Consider the following 10,304-nt stretch of genomic DNA (forward strand, 5'->3'; position numbering starts at 1 on the left):
ACTTTATGTTAGGGGTTCAAGCCCCATAGTACTCAAACGGTGACAGTAGCAAATATCCAAAAACGAACTGGAATTTACATTCTGTTGGTCATGCGGTCGTCCAAAGGGGTCTAGTATCCTGGGATGACAAGCATCACGGGCACAGTCTCGTATCAAAACAGTCGAAGAGGCCCGCGAAAGCTTGCTTTCCATGGCTATGCGATGCACAAATTGAGTTTCTCCGTAGTTATACACAGCGCACAGGTGAAAGTAGCAAATATCCCAAATCGAACATGAATTTTATACACACAAGAGTACAAACATAAAGGAACACGGACCAAGCGTACCGAGAGAATCGGTACTAGAGCCCTTGTGGTTCTACATTGAGAGCCCTCGTGGTTCTACATAGATACTTTATGTTAGGGGTTCCAACCCCATAGTACTAGAACGGTGGAAGTAGCAAATAAACCGAACGTGGAATTTACTTTCTGATGGTCATGCGGTCGTCCAAAGGGGTCTAGTATCCTGGGATGACAAGCATCACGGGCACAGCTCGTATCAAAACAGTCGAAGAGGCCCGCGAAAGCTTGCTTTCCATGGCTATGCGATGCACAAATTGAGTTTACTCACCGTAGTATAAAACGAACGAACCGAACCTATCCGAGTAGGGATAATGGGCGCAGTAACATACTTCTGTGACCCAGCGAGAGTTGAACGAGGTGACATGAACTGTCAGTGGCTTATATCAGATGGGATACATACATGAGATTGCTTTCAAATCTACACTCGAAAACCTAACCAAGTAAAAGCGAACGTGGGGAGGATTCGAAACTGGTAACGAAATCTTAAGCTGGAAAGAGTCATCACTATGGATACATATTATGCGAAACCAATCAAGTGCTCATTACTGATCCAAAACCGAAGAGCACTAGTGAACACCTTAATCTCACCCTAGTTCACATCCAAGTGATCGACCACGTGTGTGAAGCAAAGACCAATCGAATTCCTCAATGGACCGAACACTATGAACAAATGGCCAAAAACGTTATAACTATCCAAACATACTACTATCTAGCGAAAGTCATCACGATGGAACCATACCATGATCTTTAACCTATAGCGCTCACCATATTCCTACCCAGAGTGCAAGTGAACAGATTGCCCACCCTTACCCAGTTCACAACCACGTGATCGACTAACATACCGAGGTTACCACAAGTCAAAGTTATACGTTTACAAGCGCAAGACCAATCGAAAACCCCGAAAGCAATCTCGACCCAAAATGTATTATCCGTGAGTGTAGTCGAGTCTCGTACTCGTCATCTGTAATCGTCGGATAGAATATCCAGTACACGGTTGTCTTTCCAAATGAAATCTACATACAGAACTCGCTCTTGGCAAATGGGTGGCAATGGCGCAATCAGGAGCGAGTTCCCGTCCGGGTGCCAAGTGATTGGCAAATGTCTGGGGGAAAGCAACCATATATTGATTTGTCTGTTAGTGTACTGGGTGTTTGAGGTATGTAGTATCCACGCTTGGTTGGGTGTGTCAGAGGACCATGGATGCGTTCACAACCCCAATTGGGGTACATCGGGAATGATTTTGTGGAACCGATGTGCCCGGCACACACTAAGTTTTGTTGCAAGTTAATAGTGTGCCATGTCCGGGGGGGTTGTGATTAAACTCTGGTGAATTGCGTACTGTGGTGATTGGGGTATGAAAGCCCCGCAGTTGCAATGATCGGACGCGCCTAGCGTGTCCTTTAGTTGATGGTAGGGAAATGAAGGCCCTTGTCAGCTCACCTAAGTATTCATGGAAGTTTGGCATAAGGTCGCTGTGGTAGGGGTATGAAGGCCCCGTCAGCGCATGCACAATCGGGCGCACGTGCGCTTAGCGGAATCGAATGCCGCTCAAGTGCCTGTCCGGTGCATCGGGTGTGTGTGATACGAGGGCAATGAGGTTCGCACGGGGGCTCGCCTCCCGTGTGCTACCGGACTTGACAACATATAGAACGTGGTGTTTGCTCCTCCGGGTGCAATGGGACAATGAACATTCGAACGCAAAGTCGGAATTCTGGTTGATCCTACCAGTAATATACGCTCGTCTCAAAGGTTAAGCCATGCATGTCTAAGTACAAACAGATTTAATGTGAAACCGCATAAGGCTCAGTATAACAGCTATAATTTACGAGATCATCAACCTAGTTACTTGGATAACTGTGGAAAATCTAGAGCTAATACATGCAACATGCCAGGACCCTCGCGGGAACTGGTGCACTTATTAGTCAAACCAATCGCGGGTTCTCCGTGTCATTGAGTTGAAGTCTGGATAATGATGCTGATCGTATGGTCTCGCACCGACGACAGATCTCGCAAATATCTGCCCTATCAACTATGGATGGTAGTATAGAGGACTACCATGGTTGCAACGGGTAACGGGGAATCAGGGTTCGATTCCGGAGAGGGAGCCTGAGAAATGGCTACCACATCCAAGGAAGGCAGCAGGCGCGTAAATTACCCAATCCCGGGACGGGGAGGTAGTGACGAGAAATAACAATATGAAACTCTTTAATGATGTTTCATAATTGGAATGAGTAGAGCATAAATCCTTCTACGAGGATCAAGTGGAGGGCAAGTCTGGTGCCAGCAGCCGCGGTAATTCCAGCTCCACTAGCGTATATTAAAATTGTTGCGGTTAAAACGTTCGAAGTTGATACTTGTCCAACACAGTCCGGCTCCGCCGACCCGGTCAACCCGTGGTCGGTGGGCCAAGTCGGAATCTGGTTGCGACTCAATGGTGTGGTAGGGCACCAAGTCTGTGTCATGGTGTGCCCTTCAACGGGTGCAAGTGTAACATAGAGCTCGACCGCTCACGTTTACCTTGAACAAATTAGAGTGCTTAAAGCAGGGTGCCCAAACGCCCTAGAATAATCTTGCATGGAATAATGGAATACGACCTTGGTCTAATCTTTCATTGGTTTGTACTCAGACCGGAGGTAATGATTAACAGAAGTAGTTGGGGACACTAGTATTACGGCGCGAGAGGTGAAATTCGTAGACCGTCGTAAGACTAACTAAAGCGAAGGCATTTGTCAAGGATGCTTTCTTTAATCAAGAACGAAAGTTAGAGGATCGAAGGCGATTAGATACCGCCCTAGTTCTAACCGTAAACGATGCCAACTAGCAATTGGGAGACGCTACAACCAGGTGCTCTCAGTAGCTTCCGGGAAACCAAAGTCAGGTTCCGGGGGAAGTATGGTTGCAAAGTTGAAACTTAGAGGAATTGACGGAAGGGCACCACAATGAAATGGAGCTTGCGGTTCAATTTGACTCAACACGGGAAAACTTACCAGGTCCGAACTTATGGAGGTGAGACAGATTAATAGCTCTTTCTCAAATTTAAGGGTAGTGGTGCATGGCCGTTCTTAGTTCGTGGATTGATTTGTCTGGTTAATTCCGATAACGAACGTGACTCACATATGCTAACTAGAACGCAGTCAGCGTTAATGCGTCGATGCCGATTGGAACGGGTTAGGACCTTTCGGTGGAGTATGACCTGACACCTTCGCTGTTCGTGTGCGCAAGTGCACTTACGGTACGCTGCTTAGCAGGACAATTTGTGTTTAGCAAAATGAGATCGAGCGATAACAGGTCCGTGATGCCCTTAGATGTTCTGGGCTACACGCGTGCTACAATGTGGGTAGCAGCGTGTCTCCTATTCCGAGAGGAACGGGAAATCACTCAAATACTCACTTAGTAGGGATTATGGATTGCAATGGTCCATATGAACTCGGAACTTCTAGTAAGTGCTGGTCATCAGCCAGCGTTGAATACGTCCCTGCCCTTTGTACACACCGCCCGTCGCTACTACCGATGGATTATTTAGTGAGGTCTTTGGAGATGATCGTTCGCTGGATCCTCGTGAACCGCGTCTGCTTTATCGAAGTTGACCGAACTTGATGATTTAGAGGAAGTAAAAGTCGTAACAAGGTTTCCGTAGGTGAACCTGCGGAAGGATCATTAGTGGCCAAGTGATCCTTCCAGAAGTCCGAACCTGCGGGTTGAGACTTCGGCACAAGTTGCCATATGATAATTGACGAAACACTATAGAAGTCCGAACCTGCGGGTTGAGACTCAGGCACAAGTTGCCATATGAAAGTTGACGAAACACTAACAAGTCCGAACCTGCGGGTTGAGACTTAGGCACACGTTGCCTTATACATGACTTCGAACAAATACACAAGTCCGAACCTGCGGGTTGAGACTTAGGCACAAGTTGCCTTATACATGACTTCGAACAAATACACAAGTCCGAACCTGCGGGTTGAGACTTAGGCACAAGTTGCCATATGAAAGTTGACGAAACACTAACAAGTCCGAACCTGCGGGTTGAGACTTAGGCACACGTTGCCTTATACATGACTTCGAACAAATACACAAGTCCGAACCTGCGGGTTGAGACTTAGGAACAAGTTGCCTTATACATACATTGGCCAAATAAACAGAAGTCCGAACCTGCGGGTTGAGACTTAGGCACAAGTTGCCATATTATATTCGATCAAACACTAAGTAGTCCGAACCTGCGGGTTGAGACTCAAGACCGTAACAAGATGTCACTATACAAGTCCGAACCTAAGGGTTGAGACTTAATGCGATCTAGATACCAAGTTGACATCCAATACCTGTTGAGCAAAACCAAAGATTCCCTGTTCTCGAATGATTACACTATATAACAGGGAATCATGAAGAAATCAAGCAAGCGTGAAACAAAGTCATCACTTGGGCATGCTCGATAGCCAACCACATGACCTTAACCAAAGAGAGCATGCAAACCACATGATACCTATAAACGATTAACCCGCCCTAGTTCAATCGTTCACCAAGTGATGACTTCAGTATGGCTAAGAGAAAAACTTTTAAATGGGAAAAACTCTAAGTCCGAACCTCCGGGTTGAGACTTCCGCGTCGGAGGTGGGCGCACCTCCTATCCGAAAGATGATGAATCAGGGGTGTTCGGTCAGCAATGGTCGGATGCCCCGTCGTAGTCCAACTATGACAATCAAAGTCAAGACCTCCGGGTTGAGACTTTCCGCGAGTACAAGCATAAAGGAACACGGACCAAGCCGTACCGAGAGAATCGGTACTAGAGCCCTCGTGGTTCTACATTGAGAGAGCCCTCGTGGTTCTCATTAGGGGCTTTATGCAAGTCGTACTCAATACTGTGGTGTGAAGTATAAAGTATAGTCCTCGCCTGGTCCACGCTGCTTCGGCGGTCCTGGGTAAGATAGTTAATTCTAGCTTGCCCTATAGTGGAATGAGGACACTTAATGCTTCGTCTTTTAGCGGCGGCTAGACTCCTCCTCACGGGGAACGAGTTGACGCGCACAGCGGCGGCTTACGCACTATGGCAATCATGGATGCCTGAAGATTCCGTGAAGTTCTCCCCTGGTCCACGCTGCCTCGGCAGTCCTGGGTAAAATGGAATATTTCCAGCTTGCCCTATAGTGGAAGAGGACTATCCAACAATACAAAGTCAAGACCTCCGGGTTGAGACTTTCCGCGTCGGTGGTGTCGCGCACCGCCTATCCGAAAGATGGTGTAACAGGGGTGTTCGATCAGCAATGGTCGGATGCCCCGTCATAGTCCAACTATGACAACCAAAGTCAAGACCTCCGGGTTGAGACTTTCCGCGTCCGGAGGTACGCGTACCGCCTACCCGAAAGATGGTGTGCTTCTGGGGTATTCGATGAGTCGGATACCCCGTCGTAGTCCAACTATGACAATCAAAGTCAAGACCTCCGGGTTGAGACTTCCGCGTCCGGAGGTACGCGTACCGCCTACCCGAAAGATGGTGTGCTTCTGGGGTATTCGATGAGTCGGATACCCCGTCGTAGTCCAACTATGACAATCAAAGTCAAGACCTCCGGGTTGAGACTTCCGCGTCCGGAGGTACGCGTACCGCCTACCCGAAAGATGGTGAATCAGGGGTGTTCGATCAGCAATGGTCGGATGCCCCGTCGTAGTCCAACTATGACAATCAAAGTCAAGACCTCCGGGTTGAGACTTTCTAAGAGTACAAGCATAAAGGAACACGGACCAAGCCGTACCGAGAGAATCGGTACTAGAGCCCTTGTGGTTCTACATTGAGAGAGCCCTCGTGGTTCTCATTAGGGGCTTTATGCAAGAAGTACTCAATACTGTGGTGTGAAGTATAAAGTATAGAGTCCTCCACTGGTCCACGCTGCTCCGGCGGTCCTGGGTAAGATAGTTCATTCTAGCTTGCCCTATGTGGAAGAGGACTCAATACCCTACCTGTTGAGCTTGAAACAAAGTCATCACTTGGGCATGCTCATATTGCCATACACAATTACATTATATTCGAATGAGCATGCAAGCGACCCTATATAGACCGAACCAAAACGATAGATACCGCCGTAGTTCACCCCCACCAAGTGATGACTTCAGTATGGCTAGTGTGTGAAGTATAAAGTATAGTCCTCCCCTGGTCCACACTGCTTCGGCGGTCCTGGGTAAGATAGTTAGTTCTAGCTTGCCCTATGTGGAAGAGGACACAATACTTAATACTTAGAGTACAAGCATAAAGGAACACGGACCAAGCCGTACCGAGAGAATCGGTACTAGAGCCCTCGTGGTTCTACATTGAGAGAGCCCTCGTGGTTCTCATTAGGGGCTTTATGCAAGTCGTACTCAATACTGTGGTGTGAAGTATAAAGTATAGAGTCCTCCACTGGTCCACGCTGCTCCGGCGGTCCTGGGTAAGATAGTTCATTCTAGCTTGCCCTATGTGGAAGAGGACTCAATACCCTACCTGTTGAGCTTGAAACAAAGTCATCACTTGGGCATGCTCATATTGCCATACAATATTCCATTATCTACTAATGAGCATGCAGCTATATGATTATAACCTGTAAACGATTACCCCGCCGTAGTTCAGCGCTTCAACCAAGTGATGACTTCAGTATGGCTAGTGTGTGAAGTATAAAGTATAGTCCTCCCCTGGTCCACACTGCTTCGGCGGTCCTGGGTAAGATAGTTAGTTCTAGCTTGCCCTATGTGGAAGAGGACACCATACTTAATACTGTGGTGTAATGAACAAAGTATAGTCCTCCACTGGTCCACGCTGCTTTGCAGTCCTGGGTAAGATAGTTAGTTCTAGCTTGCCCTATGTGGAAGAGGGCATACAAGACAAAGTATAGTTCTCCCCTGGTCCACGCTGCTCCGGCGGTCCTGGGTAAGATAGTTAATTCTAGCTTGCCCTATGTGGAAGAGGACTCAATACCCTACCTGTTGAGCTTGAAACAAAGTCATCACTTGGGCATGCTCTATAGCCAATCACATGACATTAACCTAAGAGAGCATGCAGCGTATTATCCCAATGCAAAGTAAACGATAGACTCGCCCTAGTTCAGTGCTTCAACCAAGTGATGACTTCAATTTGGCTAGTGTGTGAAGTATAAAGTATAGTCCTCCCCTGGTCCACACTGCTTCGGCGGTCCTGGGTAAGATAGTTAATTCTAGCTTGCCCTATGTGGAAGAGGACACCATACTTAATACTGTGGTGTAATGAACAAAGTATAGTCCTCCACTGGTCCACGCTGCTCCGGCGGTCCTGGGTAAGATAGTTCATTCTAGCTTGCCCTATGTGGAAGAGGGCATACAAGACAAAGTATAGTTCTCCCCTGGTCCACGCTGCTTCGGCGGTCCTGGGTAAGATAGTTAATTCTAGCTTGCCCTATGTGGAAGAGAGCATACATGAACCAAGAACGAAGGTTATGATCGAGGAATGATTCGACAACTAACCGATGGTATGAAATGTGAAGAATTCAAGCAAGCACACAATCAAGTCATCACTTGGGCATGCTCGATAGCCAACCCTATGACATTAACCTAGTAGAGCATGCGAAAACCAATATATATGTAAACGATGCCCCTCCCTAGTTCAGCGCTTCAACCAAGTGATGACTTCAGAATGGCTAAATCAAATCGGTTCAAAACATACCATCGGTACCCTATTGAAACACACAAGTCGATATCAAACCTCATGATTGTGTAGTCCTCCACTGGTCCACACTGCTCCGGCGGTCCTGGGTAAGATAGTTCATTCTAGCTTGCCCTATGTGGAAGAGGGCACATTACTCAATACTGTGGTGTTATGAACAAAGTATAGTCCTCCACTGGTCCACGCTGCTTCGGCGGTCCTGGGTAAGATAGTTAGTTCTAGCTTGCCCTATGTGGAAGAGGGCATACAAGACAAAGTATAGTTCTCCCCTGGTCCACGCTGCTTCGGCGGTCCTGGGTAAGATAGTTAATTCTAGCTTGCCCTATGTGGAAGAGAGCATACATGAACCAAGAACGAAGGTTATGATCGAGGAATGATTCGACAACTAACCGATGGTATGAAATGTGAAGAATTCAAGCAAGCACACAATCAAGTCATCACTTGGGCATGCTCGATAGCCAACCTCATGACATTAACCTAGTAGAGCATGCGAAAACCAATATATATGTAAACGATGCCTCCCTAGTTCAGCGCTTCAACCAAGTGATGACTTCAGAATGGCTAAATCAAATCGGTTCAAACCATACCATCGGTATCCTATTGAAACACACAAGTCGATATCAAACCTCATGATTGTGTAGTCCTCCACTGGTCCACGCCGCTTCGGCCGTCCTGGGTAAAATGGAACATTCCAGCTTGCCCTATGTGGAAGAGGGCACATTACTCAATACTGTGGTGTGAAGTATAAAGTTCAGTTCTCCCCTGGTCCACGCTGCTTCGGCGGTCCTGGGTAAGATAGTTCATTCTAGCTTGCCCTATGTGGAAGAGGACACTTCATACTTCGTCTCTAAGCGGCGGCTTGACTCCTCCCTACGGGGAACGGGTTTACGCGCACAGCGGCGGCTTACGCACTATGGCAGTCATGGATGCCTTACGTTTCTATGAAAAGTGTGTTCCTCCCCTGGTCCACGCTGCTTCGGCAGTCCTGGGTAAGATAGTTAGTTCTAGCTTGCCCTATGTGGAAGAGGACACGTAGACTTACTGTGGTGTGAAGTATAAAGTTCAGTTCTCCCCTGGTCCACGCCGCTTCGGCCGTCCTGGGTAAAATGGATTCATCCAGCTTGCCCTATGTGGAATGAGGACACTTTATGCTTCGTCTCTAAGCGGCGGCTTGCTCCTCCCTACGGGGAACGGGTATACGCGCACAGCGGCGGCTTACGTTATGGCAGTCATGGATGCCTTACGTTTCCATGAAAAGTGTGTTCCTCCCCTGGTCCACGCTGCTTCGGCAGTCCTGGGTAAGATAGTTAGTTCTAGCTTGCCCTATGTGGAAGAGGACACGTAGACTTACTGTGGTGTGAAGTATAAGGTTCAGTTCTCCCCTGGTCCACGCCGCTTCGGCCGTCCTGGGTAAAATGGATTCATCCAGCTTGCCCTATGTGGAATGAGGACACTTTATGCTTCGTCTCTAAGCGGCGGCTTGCTCCTCCCTACGGGGAACGGGTATACGCGCACAGCGGCGGCTTACGCAAGTTAGTCACCCTCGGCAGTGGATCACTCGGCTCATGGATCGATGAAGACCGCAGCTAACTGCGCGTCATAATGTGAACTGCAGGACACATGAACATTGATAAGTTGAACGCATATTGCACGTCGTGGGAACCTACCATGATGTACAGATGACTGAGCGCTTATATTTGAGAAATGTATCGCATACATTTAACTACGCCGTGACACCCGTCACGAGACGTGCACCATGATGTTAACTAGGGTCGCGACGACCCGCTAGCATTAAAGAACCCGTGGTTTACAATATACTGGCATTGGAATTCGAAGTATTTAGAGCGTCCGTGTTCCCGCGTGAGGCGGAAGTACGAGGAGAAGGCGTGCTTGTGGTGTCTGTGGTGGTGTTTACTGATGTCTAGCTTCAGCTTATTTATTTATTTAAATAGAAGCGAAGATGTCAAAGTAGCGTCGAAGCAGCAGCGGTAGCACAAATGATTCAAGTATGGAAGTTGACCAAAGGAACACAAACAAACTAGCGTATGGGCAATGGAAGGTATCAGTGAGTTAAACCACACGCGGGCTAACAGCCCGTTAACCGAGTCCAACGGTACATATTGGACATTGAAACAAAGTAGTCGCAAGCCAGATGTGACGATAACAACCGCAAGGTACATAAGCCTCAGTTCATGTGTGACAACCCCCTGAATTTAAGCATATTAATAAGGGGAGGAAAAGAAACCAACCGGGATTCCCTGAGTAGCTGCGAGCGAAACGGGAGAAGCTCAGCACGTAGGGGTGGC

The 10,304-nt window shown here is 47.8% G+C and overlaps 2 non-coding genes across 2 annotated transcripts in view; both read left to right on the plus strand.

Moving 5' to 3' along the window:
* The first annotated feature begins 9,536 nt into the window (after positions 1–9,536).
* Positions 9,537–9,691, plus strand: LOC131270755 (5.8S ribosomal RNA). The gene has a single exon (XR_009179771.1). It is a non-coding gene; the product is annotated as a 5.8S ribosomal RNA (ribosomal RNA).
* Positions 9,692–10,178: 487 nt separating this feature from the next.
* LOC131270758 (large subunit ribosomal RNA) overlaps positions 10,179–10,304 on the plus strand; it is a 4,085-nt gene continuing 3,959 nt past the window's right edge. Inside the window, exon 1 of the ribosomal RNA XR_009179774.1 lies at positions 10,179–10,304. This exon is cut by the window's right edge and continues 3,959 nt beyond it. This is a non-coding gene — a ribosomal RNA (large subunit ribosomal RNA).

Source organism: Anopheles coustani, assembly GCF_943734705.1.
Source record: "Anopheles coustani chromosome X unlocalized genomic scaffold, idAnoCousDA_361_x.2 X_unloc_56, whole genome shotgun sequence".
Classification (NCBI taxonomy): Eukaryota; Metazoa; Arthropoda; class Insecta; order Diptera; family Culicidae; genus Anopheles; species Anopheles coustani.